We start from the raw sequence: 12,744 nt of genomic DNA on the forward strand, positions 1-12,744 counted from the left end.
TTTACGTTTCACATCTTTCAACACAGACAAAGCATGCATATAACCAAACACTATGAGAACAACTGTTCTCTTTTATATCCCTCCTCTCTGAAATGAGGGACTATGTGAACCCCCTCGACAGTTTCCAAAGCAAAGTAGTCTGGGTAATTTATACTCAAACTAGATTCCTATATCGTAAACATGAACTAGTAAAGCGCTTTATTTTTTCAGTTGCCACACTGGCATATGCAAGATGACTCTTGCAACTTTTTCTAATAGCAAATTATCTAATCTATCTTCTCACTTAAAGGAAGAGGATCCTTCAGTAAATAGTCAAACATTTAATTTGTCCCAGGACTAGGGCCAAACTAATGGTAACATCCACATGTCCATTCCAGGGTCTGCTGAAAAAAAAGTTGTCTACAAAAACTGAAATAAGATTATTTAAACCCAAACACTAACCATGAGGAAGGTTGACATTCATTGTGTATGACAAGGCCACCCAGGGGCATGGTTCAGCACAGGCAGATTAACATGTTCAGATGTAACACTGCTCCCTATCACAGCTAAACATGCACAAATATAAGGAAGAAACAGCAGTTGTGAAGGGGGATTTATTTGTTGTACAAAAGATCTGCTAATATAGGTATTAAAAAAAAATCCTTCGGCTAGTTATATTAAAACAGAGAAAAATGCTATAGGATTCATTGATCCAACCCGATCTTAAGTAAAGGTCGAGTGACATCTGCAGACAGACCTTCACGTTTCAGTACTAACAGACAGTTAGAGAAAGGTTGAGAGAAGCTTGGCTTATGAGTAAAGTGGATAAAATCACTCAGATTAAGCAACTATAGAGGCCACACACAAAATTAAATTAATCACTCAGTTGAGAACTACTTGGACATCTTCTGTCCTTTACTGTAGGACTGTACAGCTAGTCGCTCATGAACTGCTTAAATCCAGCTTCCGCATCAGGAGAACGTGGCTTGCGCGCACGTACAGACACATTTCTTTCTCTCCCTCGCTACCGAGCGAGGCGGCAGGAACCATGGGAGTCAGGGCTGCACTCTGTCCCCCCACCCTGCAAAGGTACTGCTAGGGGCAGCTGCTGAACTACTGCCAGAACTTACCCTTCCTACAATTCTCTCAGGTAGGACGGAGATACCCATCTATATACATACACACAGAGCAGCTCCCAGCCATTAGGACATTTGGATATGGGAACAACGAAATCAGAAGGCGCTAATTCTGCTCTTCTGGATCTATATAGGAACTCAAACTTCCTCTTCTTCTGCAGTGTTCCTCACAGGAGCTTTCCAGCACTCAGGTGATGCGACAGGCAAGAAAGAAGAGTACTTGGCCACAGAGTAAAACTGAAAGTCTAAGTTACTGCAACACATACAATCTTTATGTTACAATTCAGCTGGAAATAAAAGAGGAATTCTTTTCTACCACCTTCGTAAGGCATAAAATTGATCAACGTTACAGGAAGAGGATAGACTAGGGAATCATCAAGATATTTTTTTCATTAGGACAGTCTTCTAATCTAAGTGGCCTTGACTATTTACATTAATTCTCATAGGCACAGTGGTGGAGAACTGCCCATCAAGGTGTCGGTCCCATTTGACAATCCAATTTCAAAAGTGGAAGGCGCATTTTTCCCAATGTTTTGGCTGAAAGACGGGAACAAGGTCAGAACATGGAGGAATTTTTGTACAAACTAGAGCAGTTTCAGAGACCATGGTTTTTTTTTAATTAGCAACCAGAGGACTTTGGATGAAACTTTTCCAACATAAATAAGGCTTTTGTTATGAAAGTTGTACCTTATAATTTTCATTTGTGGAAAAAGAAAAGCTTTGGGCAAGTTTGCCTTGAGGAAAAAAAAACTAAATAAAGTTCATCCATTTTAATAAAAATATTTTGTTTCATCTTTATAAACCAAAACAAAAGGTTTATTCTTTATTTTTCCCCCCTAATTGAAAAGTTGACACACTGCATTTTGAGCAAGTTTTCAGTTACAGAATTAAAAAAGCAAATAGGACCAAAAAACATGTGAAGAAGTCTTCAAGTCTGTTTTCCCTAACTAAAGGCAGAACTGTAGGTATTATCATTCTTAAAAAAATAATAATAAAAAAAATCCTATAGTGGTGGAAATTCTCCACACTCCACAGGCAAGATATTTGAGTGTTTCATTAGCCTTAGTGTTTCTAAGATTTCCCAAGTACTTTACACGACTATGTTTTACCGTAAGACGATTTCATTTTGTCCTTCCCCAGACTCTGGTCGTGGAAGGCATATTGTTCCTTTCTCTCCAACAGAAGTATCAAAATAAAAAGGAGGAAAAAACAACTTTCTCTATCATGGAAGTTCTGTGCTGTTGAAAGGGGAAGGGTGCTTATGTTTTAGTCTCAAACCAAAAAAAAAAAAAAAGGTTGAAATAGAGAGTTAGCTGTGGAGCATAAATTGCACTTTTTTAAAGTGCCTCTAATACTTAGAGACACATGTATGCTTCCAGAAACAAACAGATTTAACCCTAATTACTTACCTTCTTAATCTTAAAATTTCAAATTGATTTATGTATAACACCAATCGAGATATGACATAAGTTTAGGCTTCAGGCCAAATGAAGCAAAAATTCTCTCTCTCTTTTTTTTTTATACAGGCAGAAAATAACCAAAAATAGCTACCACAAAGCAATTTTCAGGAGTGAGCCAGACCACTACCTGTTTCATTTGCATTCAGAATCACCCTGTTTTGGAGCATTCTGTGCCAGCTGAGGTACGTGAGATACCTACAGCGAGTGAACTCTTTTAGCATTTGTGCTCCCATGTTCTTTATGAGTCTAGGTAGGTATGACCTGCAAACTCTTGTTCTAGGAGAATAAAATCTAACCTCAGGGCTACTCAATAATCACTTCAGAACATACACAGGCCTGATATTTCTCATTGTTAGTGATTCCCCCCCCCCCCCACCTTAATGTATTTTGGATCAAGGGGATCCTCGTATTTGATTGGGTATTGGAGCCTCTCATTTACTGAGACCTGCCTGGAATAATATTTTCAACTGCTTCTTCAGATTATAATGAATGAGGATTGCTGATGTTGTGGTAGCTCATCCAAGAAATACACCTTTTTTAAACATGACATTTTGTTAAAAGGATAGCATGAGACAAGTTAAAGACAACTTCACCTTATGCTTGTAAGAATCCGCAAGGAGGATATCCATTAAACTATGAACAGAAGAACCTAGATTTTCATTACGCAGAGAATAGCAACTTGCCAAACATCATCCCAAATAGGAGGAAAGAGTAGATATGTCCTAACAATTTGCTTAGGAAACTAAATGCCTTAGCCTCTTCCATTTGTATTTTCAGAAATCACACTGAAAAAACCCAGTGCCTCGAACAGTGTCTCTGTACTTCTAACTGTACTCATCTTTAAGTGTTATCTATTTAGTGATATTAAAAACAGTCCATTTCCCCCAGGAACCCACACTCTCCCTGCATTCAGTCAACCCCAAAAAAATGGGACAACTTTTAACCCAAATGTAATATTACTCTTTCAAGAGATCTTACTAGGTTTGTATGTTCTTTCAATAAATCTGGTCATTAAGAACTATGCGAGCAAATAAAATTATTCTTGTTGAGAAGAGTTACAATGCTAACATTTATTCTCTTCTACTACAAAGAGAGTAAGCCGTTTGGAGAAAAAAATAAATAAAAATTACAGAAAAGTAAAGTTGGAAGGGATCACATGAGGTCACAGAGTCCCCCTCTCTGCTCTGAGACAGGATCAGGAATATTTGCATCATATCTAACAGGTGTTTTTCCAACCTGTTACTTAACACCTCTAATTGCAAGGTTACACAATCTCTCTTAAGCAGTCTATTCCCATGGTTAGAGAGTTTACATCTGAACTAAAACCAAAAAACAAGAAAAATCCACAAACACACACACCCCAAACCAACCATATTAATTATCAAGTCAGTTTATTCTTGTTCAACACTCAGTGGATATGGAGAAGAATGATTCTCTCCTAACTTTTTACATTTGAAAACTATTAAAATGCCCCTCCCAAATTACTTCTTTCTGAACTAAAATCCAATCCTTTTAGCCATGACATTTTCTACTCCCAACACACCTTGCTAAGAAGGTCCACAGTTTTCATTTCCATCTAGACTACATCTTCCAGGATTCATCTCTGAAGAAGCAAAAAAAACAAAGCACCGATTTGCCCACACTTCACAGCTGTGAAATTCGGAGTCAGCCCCCCTCTTTCACTCTCCTCCGTACGCACACCATGGAAGTTCTCTTTCATACATTCAGTCAGCTATAGTCTTTAAAACGGGAGTACCTAACTTCCCTCCTCAGTCTTACAGGCCCACTATAACACATGACATCAACCTTGTCTAAAAAGCAGAGCTTGGCCATTTACACAACAGTGAAGAGGGACAGAGCTTAGATGACAGTTAGCTTGCCCGAGATTCAGTCCAGGATATACTCCCGCAACGCTTGCTGGGCAGGGATGAGAGCAGAATATACACTTATTTTTGCAGTAATTGCAGATATATTAACTCCACAGCACTGAATCACTCAGCATGGCTTGGGCTTTCGAATAGCCTCAGAATCTGTATTTTGGGCACTTCAGGCATTCCCTCATCAGAACGTACACGCAAGCAACTTCTTGTAAGGTTGAAAAAATTATTTGGATTGTTGAAATACTCCTTAACTTTAAATTTGCTTTTAATACCTTATCAGCACAGAAATATTTTCTTTTGCACAATGTTTTTCATCATTAAAAATATACATATTTAACACCATGGTCTTTACTGATGCCACATAGCCTTTACACTTAATTTGCAGAGCAAAGGATTGACACACAGAAAAACAGTATGTATGTTTCATTAGCAGGTACTATGCATTATAATAAACAATTTTGTAAAGCTTACATATTAGATATAAACTTATCGCTATAAAAAAGACTCTATATTTTCCATACAGTTTGTTCAGCTTGTACTAGGCAGAGGACTTTCTCTGCCCATAGGTAGTCACTTAAGATAAGTTCAAAACAACTGAAGGAAATCTGAAAATCAAATCCAGCCTTCCATAATTTGATTTGTCAGGAACTGACGAACAAAGCTTTACAGAGCGCTTTTAAATAAATCATAATTAATTACATGTGCAAATGCATCAACTAAATTTGGATGCGCAATTAAATAACTAATCACAGTTTGGAAAGGCTGAAAATTGCAATTGCATGCTGAAATAGACAACCATGCCCCCAGGCCTGCCCAGGTGTTTCTGTTTGCTCCCTGAGTCAGGCACTGGCCTCTTTGCAAAGGAGTACCACCTGTTGAGCACACCTCAGTCAACTTGCATCACAGTTACACAAGTAATTACTGTTTTATGTAGTTGGTCAAATACAACCATTTTTTAAAAGTATGTTCAAGAAGATCTTTCTGGAGCATCAACTGAGAACATCATCATCTTCATCATAATTAGGTATGTAAAACATACCTTCAGTTAAAAAAAAAACCCTACACAATTAGAAATGAATGCTTCTCTCCCAAATTCCATCAACATCCAGTTTAAAGTCACTGCAAGCCCATCCAAAAGAAAAAAAAAAAAGCACAATGATTTACATAGTGAGCATTCATGAAAGTTTACAGAACACTGAATAAACTCAGATCTGATTTACTCTAGGTACAATGGAAATGAGTCCTTACCTGTCAGCTTTCTTTCTTAAAGATCTTCCTCTCTACTCCAGTTTTGTCCTGCCAGCAAATACAAACAGCACATTGAGATGTCTGGAGATACTATCTCATGACATGAAATTAACTGACTTTTAGGTCAGAAAGGATCATTATTTTTTTTTTTTTTAAATCTAATTTGATTCCAAATAGTATTTTGCCCATCACTGGGCCCAGGATTTCACACCTCTTTCTCCTCTGCTGGATCGTTCTTGCTTTATGTATTATTCTCAGGATTCTTCCCATCCCCAATTAGTTCTTCATCAGAAACAACAACAGAGTGCTGCTAAACAACGCAGCAGAGTTACGCTTCGTAATCTAATATAAACACTTATTTTAAAAGAAAGTATTATGCTCCCATTACTATTGCCTTATAAATTCTCTGTAGAAGGCATGTTTAACATCTAACTTTAACTTGGAGTTTGAAAGAAATTAGGCAGGAGGAAGCACCCTATCAAATATGTACAACAAGCAGACACTTAGTAAAGGCTTGTGGGAGGAGGAGTTCCTCTTCTCTGCATTTGTCACCCATTGCTACGCATAAACTGTGATTATAAACTTATTCTTCTCATATATTAAGTATGTTTCCAGACATGCATGCATTAAAAGACTGCAGCTGACCGTTTCCTAACTCTGTAAGGACTCACTAGACTGGCGTAATGCAAGGATAAAACCCATTTCATAAAACCTGGCAGTTTGGGCCCTCCAGAATTCAAAGGGGATGAGGCTGAGGCAGTGGTAAACACAATTATACAGTAGGTGGACAGATTGCAACTCTGGACAATGATGCTTCTCTTTGGAAGGCACACAAGCACTGGAATTACAGTTCTAATGAAATTGTCAATAGTAATCCTGTTACTAGGAGCTTGAAAACCCTGTTTAATGAACTAGACAGTAACAAAGAAAATAAGAATACTTTAAAAGCTACAGTATGAGAAAATGATAATTGGTCCAGATTTCACATACATGACAAGACGCACAGGGAGGGCATTACCACTGAGCAGTATTATGACCTACTGGGGGGACCGCTGTTTTGTCAGATCTTGTATATTTATTTATTGTAAATGGAGGTTTGCTTAACTAGGCACAAGTTCTTTCTCATGCAGCATGTAAAACAGACCAAAACGTAGTCACGATTGTGTGGGAAAGTTTGCAAGCTTTTGAACAACTTGATGCTGAAAGAAACCTTTATGCCACTATTACAAACTGGTAAGAAGGGATCAATTTCATACCCTAGCATGATTTATAATGACTTTGATCACTGCTCACAGTAGAGCCAAACAAGCAATCTTGAAGAGCTCCATAGAACCATAACCCTTGTAGAGGTACTGCATTTGGATTGGGGCAGTGGGCTTCTTGAAGGAAAGGGTATGTTCTTCAAATGTATGTGAGTAAGGTACTGCTTCAGAAAAAACAAAGCAAAAAAAAAAAAAACCCACATAGGAAAATCCCCACAGCACACAACTTTTTGCAAGTAATTCACATTTACCAGGAAGGAAGACAATGCAGGGAAGGATTTTAGCAGCACAGAGCTGAACTCTCTACCCATTCCACACTGAGACAGACTAGAGCAGAATACCAGCCACAACAGAAATAAGAGGATAATTTCTTTGGCCTACTGTTGCAAAACTCAGTAAATAAGACTTCTTTTCTTTCCTCCTAAAGGAGGCACAAGATTTAATTCACCTACCACAGTTAAAAAAGGAGAGAGGGAGGGAGTACAATCACAATGGAGAGCTTCACCTGAACACTGTTAATAACAATACCTAGTTCTGGCAGATCCCACAGCACATCTAAACTTCTTTTTAAACATGGGGAAACCAATACAAGAAAGGTCTTGATTTACTTACCATCAGCTCATAGGACAGCAGCAGGACCAGGAATAAATGTCCCAAATCCCAGACAAGCACCCATTCACTGGATTACAGTGACTCCCATTTAGCAGAGGTGTCGGGCCAAGCACTTCCTCCTCCCTGGGGGTGGGCTACCTGGGCTCAGGGCCAAATTACAACACGCTCAGCTGGAGACCTTGGAGAAAGCTGTTGTGAATTAAGCTAAAGATGCCTCCACGAGGGCCTCCCTGCTGCAGTCCCGGGGGGTTGCTTTGGGCTGAGGCTCTCAGCCTTGACCTCACTGATCTGGGGGCTCTCGGCTGCCCTCAGGGCTGGTCCACCTCACCTGCCCCACAGCAGCCCCAACCCTTGCAGCACCAACCCCCTTCTTGGGGCTCCCACCTGACCCCTACTGATAACTGGCCTGACCCACGGCCACAGAGCAGCTGGGCCCTTAAGATGGGTGGAATTAAAAGCTATCGCTACCCGCCTTGTTTCTTTGAAAAAAACCACACGTGCACACACACACGCACACAAATCTGAAGGAGAATAGAACTGTGATCTACATAAAAGGTGATTTTGCAGAAAAGATGGCTTAGGGGTTACCAGGCTTCTTAGCCCCTTTGGTAGACACATAGAGTGATCAGGCCTCCATAGAGGGTCATATTGGAGCAGCAGAACTGCTGGATGCAAGTTGCATTGGAACAGACGACTTCAGGTCGTTACCTTCAGGTAAGGTTCAGTCTCCCCAGTGACAACTTCCTATGCAATTTTTGCTTTAGCGAAAATGCCCGATGCTTACTTGCAGGGCGGGTAGCTACAATTTACATGCCGCATTTGTAATCAAAATATGCATCTCGTAATCGAGGTTAGCAAATTGGACGCAATTCACTTTCATTGCATGCAGAGCAAAAATTAGAAAATGAAAAATGTCCCACTTTTCTATGGGTACGTTCTGACTAAATATACAGTTTAAGCACTAGGATAAAGAATATTTATAATTTTTGCAAGGATGCTCATTCACTGTTGATAACCTCTGATATGAAAGGGACAAGGATATCACCATTCTTTCTCAGGATCAGCAGAGGACAATGCTAGTTATATTCTTTCCAGGGAGAAGAAAGTAACCACACCAACATGGACCCCCCCTTCAATAATTGTATCTTACATCATTTTATTCACTTCTCCCCTCATGCAGTTTGCCCCCATTTTAAACTTTCCTCCAACACAAATACAGATTTCATGCCAAAATCTAGCCTGCATTACACAAAGTACTGATTTCGTATCCGCTGATTTTTCTCAGGGCCACTTTTATGAGCGTAAATGGAGGAATAGCTTGATGCATCAATAGCAACAGTACATCTAAATGTCTAAAGCGAGGCATTGTCATTTGCAGAGAAAATCAAGTTATACAAAGTTTTTGATCATTCGTTATTCAGCACAACATATTAATCAATGTAAATATGATCACTGCAGTCTGGGAGAGTGCAGACAGGCAGTTAAAGGTGACATTGAAGCAAGGTACTTCCTGGCTAAAGATGTACCACGCCAACCACTATGAGGAGGCAATGAAAGTAGCATGTAAAGTCATGAGCAGCTAAAAATGTCACAAATTTTAAAGGAATTTTTCATGGGTGACATTGAAGCATGTGTCTGATATTACTAGCTTCATCATCACTAAGAATTCAAAGAAAGACATCCTCCCGTCACCAATGACATAGTCCTGTTTTTTAAAAATGAATCAAATAACTGAATGGACATTTCTAGCTCCTCCTCAAGAGGAAAAATGTCACTAACGATGTGCTAGTAAAAAAGAGTGAAAGAAATAGAAAGACACATTTGTGTGGATTTATCAGGAAAAATAAACTCTGATATATATATATATATATATATATATATATATAAAACTAAATAATAAGTATACCTATCCACACACAAATATAAAAAAGTTCACATTCAGTGGCCATAAAAGCACTAGAGTTTATGAAAAGAACAGATATAACGTCCTTCGATTCTCCTAGATTTCTGATGACTTCATTTAAAGAAGAGTTGCAAAAATACATTACTTATATTTTTCAATTTTGTTTCTAGGAAACCTATTATTATAGAGGAAATATCATGTGTAGGAAGAAAAATGCTATCATACAATTCTGCAGTATTATCATTGTCATGCTGTTGTTGAATCAAACCAAGCTCAGTTCCAGGAAGACTCAATCACCTGCACATGAAGATGAGGGAGGACTGTGAAGAAAAAATATAAAAGTACTTGTCTTTGATGGACAGAGACTCTAGTTACAGATACTGACTTCTAGGTCCTCAGGAGAAACTAACTGAAAGTACTGTTAGAGAATATTTAGGTCAGAGTGAAAGATCTGTTTCTCATATTGCAGGCACTGCAGATGGTGGAAGAAAGCTGTAATATGTCAGACTTCACAAACTACTCAAACTCTAGTGATAAAAATTATGGCAGAGGACAAGACTGAATAGATGTTCGCAGTTCTGTACTCAACCCAGTTGTCTTAGACATGCCACCAGATACTCATGGCTAGCATCACTCTCAAGTCAAGGTCACTTAGCATTAGCCTTACTAATCTGTAGGATATGAAAAAGAAAAAGGATCCAGCAGGCATTGCAGCAGTGGCCAGATACATTATCTAAACCACATGCCTCAATGAAAGATGACAGGTTTGGTCAGGAACAAGTGAGTTTGGATAAGAAATCTGCACGTATATTTAATACTCAATGTATGGCTTACAAAATGGTACTGAGATCAGAAATAGGAAGGCAAGTTACATATAGATATCTATATATCTATCTACAGATAGAAAACTCTCCTGGATCAGGGTCAGGATGACCAAAACGATCCAAATTAGTGATTCAAAATAGTCAGACTATATATTCTATGTAGAAATGATTCTCGTATCCCTGCGTAGACATTTTGGCCATTATGCAACTCCAGGCCTGACCTCTCAGGTTGCAGTTCCTTTTTTCAGGAATGCAGAATACTGATATTATTTACACTGAGACCAAATCCTTTCAGGTACAAATGGGCGGTTATGCTTTCAAAGACAAAATGACTCTGTTTCAGAAGTTCTATGTTGAACATCTCCATTGACCACACCAGTTCTCTGTTTCAGCTTTACTTTGGTTTTGGTATCCTTTCTTTGTGCACCTGAGAAGTATCACTCATATTTTTGCTGCCCAGAATAGTTAGCCATCTCTTCATTGCTGCTCATTCTCTTCTAGTTCCTCTCCAGATCATTATCCCAAATCCTTCCATTTCTTCTTAACTTATGACTGACACTTTGTGTTCAAGCATTAATGTGAGGCTTTGTTTTAAGGATATATAAAAACAAACCATAAATGCAGTTTATGCTCTCATTGTGAGTAAAGAAGAAGGTGTTATGCTTTAGACATGCGTGTCAATGTATTTGAAAATGTAGTCTATAGTTTCAACCAACACACCACTGTAAATTCAAATGAAACATAACAAACATGATGAGGGAGGTATTCACACAGACTTAATAGAGTTGAGAGAAAGCTTAGCATAAAGAAAAAGGACTGTTAACACACTCATAAAAAATGCTATACATGGACATGAAGAAAACTTGTTGAAAGATTGTGGATATCAGTTTCATATAATGCAATTACTTTCCACCCTGTGTGATTCTGTGAATATTTTAAACAACCAGGTGTGAATCCAGCAGAAGATTTGATGTTTTATTTTTGCTTATTTATTTACTGGGGGAGGAGGAATTAGTATTGGTCTAATTAATGAAATTGAAATAGCTACATCACAAAGATGATGAGAGTTAAAGATCAAAGTGTGACTGAACCTTGAAAAGTCACTTGGGAGCAGATTTACATGTAAGATCTTAGTCAGCCAGATTCAGATAGCCTAAGCTCTCTCTATGTCCTTATGCTATTTTTCTCTCCTGATTGGCTCTATGCCTTGAGAGAAATCTAAACAACTACGCACTGGGACTTAGGGGAAGGGTAGCCTCCTGGGGCCTATTGTGATTTTCAGAAATGCCTAACTTACTCTGAAATCAACAGTAATTAGGTGCCTGTTCATTTCTGAATACCTAATATACAAATAACTGCATTTCCTGATACCAAAATAGCTCTAAAACTAAATCCTTGATCTTGCTCTGAATTTAACCATTTACATGACATAAAAGCACTTTTGGGGGAAGGAAGTAATATGAGAACCACAGGCAGAGAAGAAAGGGATTGTGATGGAGATACAATGAGTTTGTTGTCCAGAGCTGGACCAGGCTGTGAGAAATCTGCATGGAAACGTTGTCATCTCTGCCCACATTCTTTGTTTCTTGACAGTCACCATCTGCAATGGAAACCCCTATACTCGCTTCCAAGAGAAGAAAAGGAGAGTCCAGGCAAGCTTTCATTCTCCCCATGCAGGGATGTTTGGTCAGAGCATTCTTTGGTTGCAAGAGAGCCCACAGGCCCATACGCCCTTGGTGTGAAGGTCCTCTGGGACTCGGTACTAGGATAATACAGGCCTTTGCTGGTCCCTGTGCAAAACTGTAATGAGCAAGCACAGCTGAGCTCTGTTAGTCCTACAGTCCAAAATAAGCCTAATTGTGAAAATGCCTGGGGAAGGGAAGGCTAAAGGAAACAGAGATATAATGACTGCGTGAAAAGACAGAGGTAAGAAGTCAGCTGCGGAAAGGATGGTGACTACGCAGGACAGCGATGTGTGAGGCAAACAAATTCAAACCCTGTGAGACGGCAGAGGAGGTTACCATTTTAGAAAGGCTGCTCTTTTTCTCTCTTGCTCCGTGATTCTCTCAGAGCAGGTGCACAGAGGAGTAACAATACGTCCTCCCTGCTGCGCTCCTGATCCTATCCATGGACATTCTTCTTTTCTCCTTCCCTCATCTTTCTTGCAGTACCTATTTCATGATTTCCATCAGCCTGAACCCACAAATATTACAAATCATAAAACTTCCTGTGGGCATGATATCAACATGTCCATGAGAAAATATTTGCCAACGTAGGCATGAGGGTTGTAAATGCACAGAATAAAGCACTCAACATTAATGTGGAAACTTGTGGAAACATCGTTTATCCTTTGCATTCTCCTTTCCGTCAACATGAAGGCTGAGATCAGCTGTGGGAAAGCAAATCATCCTCACAGTTTGGACTCAGCTTGCTTTCCAGA

The 12,744-nt window shown here is 39.1% G+C and overlaps 1 protein-coding gene across 17 annotated transcripts in view; it reads right to left on the bottom strand.

The window, feature by feature from the left end:
- Positions 1 to 12,744, bottom strand: part of LOC138066889 (uncharacterized) — a 512,507-nt gene that overhangs the window by 263,082 nt on the left and 236,681 nt on the right. For 10 of the 17 annotated variants that reach the window (XR_011140536.1, XR_011140535.1, XR_011140532.1 and 7 more), the window contains one exon: positions 5,704 to 5,751. The exons of the other annotated variants lie outside the window; for them this stretch is intronic. The gene's annotated coding sequence lies outside the window, so the exon portion shown is untranslated. The remainder of the gene's footprint in view (positions 1 to 5,703; positions 5,752 to 12,744) is intronic. 17 annotated transcript variants of the gene reach the window in all.

This window comes from Struthio camelus, chromosome 3 (genome assembly GCF_040807025.1).
Source record: "Struthio camelus isolate bStrCam1 chromosome 3, bStrCam1.hap1, whole genome shotgun sequence".
In the NCBI taxonomy this organism is placed as follows: Eukaryota; Metazoa; Chordata; class Aves; order Struthioniformes; family Struthionidae; genus Struthio; species Struthio camelus.